Raw genomic sequence first — 6,090 nt, forward strand, 5'->3', positions numbered from 1 at the left:
TTAGAGTATCATGTTGTCAACATGTTAGGTCATGGAGAATATGCAAATTAATACTTGAAAAACTGGTTTTAATCCCCTTCAGTTTACTTCGCTGTATTTGTAGTGCACTATACATGAATTTCTTATTCCCCCCCCCCTTCTTTTGCATATTTGTAATACGTTACTGCATGTATGCATTCAGTGTGTGTGTTTGGTAAAAACTATTATTTGCTGATACTATGCAGTTCTGGTTGTCCTGAGGTCATTCCAGTGCAGTTTATGCAAATCAGCTCAAAGCTATTTTAGTAATGAGTAGATATACAGGAACCACCCATTAAATTCAGAAGTCAGCCAAGCCAGGGCATATGTGTTTCAGTATCCTGAAATGTACAGGACTGTAAAAGACAATTCATAAATCACTTGTGGCATCAGGTGAACTACAATGTATGTTTTGGGGAGGTGTTTATAGGATAGATCAGAGTATTTTTCCATTTTTACAATATTGTTCATTCCTCTTTTTAGTCACTTGTAAACAAAAAAGTTTAAAAGTCTGATTAGTAAGTTCTGTTTAGAAGCTTGTGGTTTTCATCTGCAGTGCATTTGAATACAAAGACCAAACACACATTCCAAGCAATAATGTGTATGTGTATGAAATTAATGTTATGTAAAAGAGTCTTATATTTAGCTATACAATAACTGAAGCACATTTCCTTTGATCATTAGTAGGAATTAGTAGTATATATATATATATATATATATATATATATATATATATATATATATATATATATATACTACAGTTGCGGTGCTGGGCTTTTTCTATTGACAGCTCTGGTTTGGTACCCAACAATGGGCAGTGGGTTACAACTTTCCCTGAAATGGACTCATAGCTGCATGGTGGGAAAATATGGAACTGGTTTCAACAGTGAAACATTTGTCTGGGGTCAGTAAAATATATTGTAAAGCAGCATAAGGCTGTTTAGAACTTTTTTTTAAACCACAATTTTTATAAACGTTTGATATGTTTGGCTATGTAAAAGACTACCAAAATACAATAAACCGTCATTTGTTTGTCATCCAGTGTAATGTTGTATCTGTCCATGGGAAAATGTCAACCAAAACATTCCTTTAGCAAAACTCAACTGCACAAGTTTGGTCTCAGAGAATTTCATTGGACAGTTTTGTTTCAATTGGCGAGAACAACATATGGACACAGAGACAACTACTTGAAATGTCCACATTTTTCCGGACAAGCGTTTTAAAATATGGGTGCTGGTTTTGGGAACTGCCACTCAAAAGAACGTCCTGGTTGCGTATGCAACCCACCGTTCCCTGAAGGAGGGAACGGAGGACGTAGTCGACGCCGACTGAAATGGGATCACGCTAGGGAGCCTATCGTCTTCGAGTATTATTGAACGAGCCAATACACATTGGCGTGCGAGATTTGCATCTCACACTCCGCCCCGCAGCGCGGGTATAAATACGGAAGTGGATGCACGCACCATTTGCTTTTCGCTGAGGAGCCGAGCGTAACTCGGAGTCAGCGGTGGTCCAGCGGTAGTGGCAAGGGGACTACGTCCTCCGTTCCCTCCTTCAGGGAACGGTGGGTTGCATACGCAACCAGGACGTTCCCTTTCAGTCGATAACGTCGGACGTAGTCGACGCCGACTGAAATGGGATCAACCATTGAACACGCCACTAACGCTGCCACCTTCCAGTGCCTAGACAAAAGCCTTCTGATCCTCCCGACGTTCTAGCGGAAAAGGACAGGGCTTAGGCCAGGAAGTCGCTGCTGTTCCACAAGACCCACTCAGTTAGACTTGGTACACTGGGAAAGCGTGCCCAACATTGGAAGGAAGGGACGCTGCGGAAGTCCAACCAACCCGAAAGGGGGGGGGGAATACACATATGAACTGGGCGGAGAGCCGGGCAGTATAACATATGGAATGTCACTGGGGTGGCTCCAGCCTAGAGAGGGGGGAGACACACCAATTTACAGTGACGGCAGGACTCTGCCAAGGGAAAGACACGGGCTCACCTTGGGGAGCCGTATCGTGGAAGAATACACATATGGGGTCGCCGTAGGGACCGCAACATATGGACCCAGCCTAACACAGGTTCCACACTGCATACGAGTGGTAGGCCTAACACCAGACGTTCCGCCACGTCCGACGTTGGGGGGGGTGCGGAGGAGCTCAACAGGTTCCGGACAAGGGAATTCCACCGGAGCGAAATGGCGCACGTATCCGGTCCGTAAGAGGGGAATGGCGCAGCAAGCCGACACTGAACCGGGGCTCACGGTGTTACTGGCTTCTATGAGAAGAGAGCACACGGGAAGCAACCGGCTCGACACGTAGGCTATAGAATCTAGCAAACGTATTAGGTGTCGCCCAGCCCGCAGCTCTACAGACATCTGTCAGCGAGGCACCCTGCGCCAACGCCCAAGAAGCGGCAACACTCCTTGTGGAGTGAGCTCGCAGTCCGGGGGGACAGGGTTCACCTTGGGACTCATACGCCAAGATGATGGCTTCCACTATCCAGTGGGCCAACCTCTGCTTGGAGACAGCCTTTCCCTTCCGCTGACCTCCATAACAGACGAAGAGCTGCTCTGAGGTCCTAAAGCTTTGCGTTCTGTCCACGTACAAGCGCAGGGCGCGAACGGGGCAGAGAAAAGCCAGGGCTGGGTCTGCCTCCTCCGGGGGCAGCGCTTGCAGGTTCACCACCTGGTCCCGAAAGGGGGTGGTAGGAACCTTGGGCACATATCCAGGCCGGGGTCTCAGGATAACGTGAGAGTTAGCCGGCCCGAATTCCAGGCACGATTCGCTGACCGAAAATGCGTGCAGGTCCCCTACCCTCTTGATGGAGGCCAAAGCAAGTAGGAGAACTGTCTTTTGGGACAGAATTTTTAACTCTGCAACCTGCAAAGGCTCGAAGGGCGGTCTCTGCAGTGCGGTTAGCACCAGAGATAAGTCCCAAGAGGGTATAGAGGGGGGGCGAGGCGGATTCAACCTCCTCGCTCCCCTCAGGAACCTGACGATCAAGTCATGCTTCCCCAGGGATTTCCCGTCTACTGCATCGTGATGTGCGGCAATAGCGGCGACATACACTTTGAGGGTGGAGGGGGACAGCCGACGCTCCAAAGCCTCTTGCAGGAAAGAAAGCACGGAAATGACCAAACACCTTCGGGGGTCTTCTCCTTGAGAAGCACACAACTCAACGAACAGTTTCCACTTCAGGGAGTAAGCAAGCCTCGTAGAGGGGGCTCTCGCTGACGTGATGGTATCTACGACTGCCTGTGGTAGACTACCTAGAACCTCCGCGTCCCGTCCAGGGACCACACATGGAGTCTCCAATAGTCTGGACGCGGGTGCCATATGGTGCCCCGTCCCTGAGAGAGTAGGTCCTCTCTCAGAGGAATAGGCCAGGGAGGAGCTGTCGAGAGGAGAAAAAGTTCGGGGAACCAGGTTCGGTTGGGCCAATAAGGGGCAACTAGCAAAACCTGCTCCTCTTCCTCCCTGACTTTGCACAGTAGTTGTGCAATAAGGCTCACTGGGGGAAACGCATACTTGCGGAGGCCCCGGGGCCAGCTGTGAGCCAGTGCATCCGTTTCGAGGGAATAAAACAACTGGCAATGGGACGAGTCCGGAGAGGCAAACAGATCTATCTGTGCGGCCCCGAAGTGGTCCCATATCAGCTGGACCGCCTGGGGATGGAGCCGCCATTCTCCCGAGGCCACAATCTGTCGTGAGAGCTCGTCGGCGGCACGATTGAGCAGGCCAGGGATGTGAACGGCACGAAGCGACCTCAGATGCTTCTGACCCCATAGAAGGAGGTGGCGGGCGAGTTGTGACATGCGGCGGGAACGTAGACCACCTTGGCGGTTGATGTACGCAACGGCCGCAGTGCTGTCCGTCCGGACCAGTACGTGCTTGCCGAGCAGCGTCGTCCTGAGGCGTCTCAAAGCAAGGAGCACTGCTAACAACTCGAGGCAGTTGATGTGCCAATGCAGGTGGGACCCCGTCCAGGTGCCAGCTACTGCATGCCCGTTGTACGTGGCCCCCCAGCCAGTGTTGGAGGCGTCTGTGAAGACCACAGCATGCCTGGACACTTGTTCTAGGGACACACCGGCCCGGAGAAACGAAAGGTCCGACCACGGGCTGAAGGTTTGGAGGCAGGCCGCGGTGATTCTCACAGGGAGCGTGCCTCTCCGCCACGCCCACCTCGGGACTCGGTCGCGAAGCCAGTGCTGGAGTGGTCTCATATGAAGCAGGCCGAGCGGCGTAACTGCGGCTGCGGCTGCCATATGCCCCAGGAGCCTCTGAAACCGTTTCAGAAAAACCACTGTTCTGCTCTTGATAAAATTCAGGCAGTTCAGCACCGACCGGGCGCGATCCTCTGTGAGGCGCGCCGTGTGTTGGACCGAGTCCAGCTCCAAACCGAGAAAAGAGATCCTCTGCACAGGGGCGAGTTTGCTCTTCTCCCAGTTGACCTGAAGACCCAGCTGGCTGATGTGCTGGAGCAGCAAATCCCTGTGTTCGCATAACAGCTCTCGAGACTGAGCTAGTATCAGCCAGTCGTCGAGATAGTTGAGAACGCGAATGCCCTGCTCTCTCATGGGAGCGAGGGCTGCCTCCGTAACTTTCGTAAAGACACGGGGTGACAGGGCCAGCCCGAAGGGTAAGACTTTGTACTGATACGCCTGACCCTCGAACGCGAAACGCAGGAATGGCCTGTGTCGCGGCAGGATGGAGACATGAAAGTACGCGTCCTTCAGGTCGATCGCTGCAAACCAATCCTGGGGACGGACACATTGGAAGATGCATTTCTGCGTCAGCATTCTGAACGGGAGCTTGTGAAGGGCCCGATTCAGGACTCGCAGGTCCAGGATTGGTCGTAACCCACCCCCTTTCTTGGGTATAATGAAGTACGGGCTGTAAAAGCCGGCCTTCATATCGGCTAACGACACCGGCTCTATCGCGTCCTTCGCCAGCAGGACCGCGATCTCCGCGCGCATGACAGGAGCAGATTCGCTCGACACTGAAGTGTGGCGAATGCCACTGTACCTGGGCGGACTCCGGCGGAACTGAATCGTGTAGCCGAGCCTGATGGTACGGAGGAGCCAGCCGGACGGGTTGGAGAGCACTTTCCAGGCCTCGACGAACCGAACCAGGGGGACCAAGGGTAACACAGGCATACCCGGGGTGGGGCAGCGCGGTGGAGGGCAGGGACCCGGCTCGGAAGGCCCGTGGGCGGCCCGAAGCGGGGTCTGAGTGAGCCGTGCTGCACTCAGAGGGGCAACAGAGGACGGGAGAGAAGGCGGATGACCGGGTCCTCGACCGCCTCGTGTTGCGGGCTGGCGAACAAGAGGGGGCTGGGGGGAGCAAGGCTGTTCCACAGGGTCGCAAGCCGCCAGCCTCGCCCTCTTGGGACCCAGGGACGGAGAAATTCGCTCTTCTGACAATTGGGGTACCACTGGACTCCGGAGAGCCAATGGTGGAACGGTAACCATCTGAAGAGTTAGTCCCCCCATCCCTGGGTGGCCTGTGTCAGGAACGTTTCTGACACTCGCCCCCTGGCTGGGCGGTGACTGAGACAGACTGGGCGGCCTGCCTGCTGCTGGTTCTACGCTGGGGCCTGGGTGAAGGCTGTTGCGGAGACCCCGCGGAACCGGAGGCAGCGGCAGGGGGGCGCCCTCGGCGACGAACGGGCGGAGGGACTATCCCCGGCGGCAGGGTGGAGGCAACAGCGGGCCGCCGGGATAGGGTGTGTCGGGGAGCCTCCGTCCGAACCTGGGTGGCAGAGAACTGTTGGGCGCAGCTCTCCGCCACGTCGCCGAACAACCCAACCTGGGAAATTGGGGAGTCCAGGAACCGAACCTTGTCCGCATCCGCCATCTCAACCAGGCTGAGCCAACGATGGCGTTCCTGGACCACCAAAGTGGACATCGCTAGACCGACCGCACACGCCGCGACACTCGTACCCCGGAGGGCGAGGTCAGTGGCGGTGCGGAGCTCACTCACGAGCGCCCGGTCCAAACTACCCTCGTGCATGTCCATGAGTGTTTTGGTCTGGTAGACCTGCAACAACGCCATGGCATGCAAAGAGGAAGCG

The sequence above is a fragment of the Siphateles boraxobius genome, unplaced genomic scaffold, assembly GCF_051911475.1.
Source record: "Siphateles boraxobius isolate OS27281-9 unplaced genomic scaffold, OSU_SipBor_1 8, whole genome shotgun sequence".
NCBI lineage: Eukaryota > Metazoa > Chordata > Actinopteri > Cypriniformes > Leuciscidae > Siphateles > Siphateles boraxobius.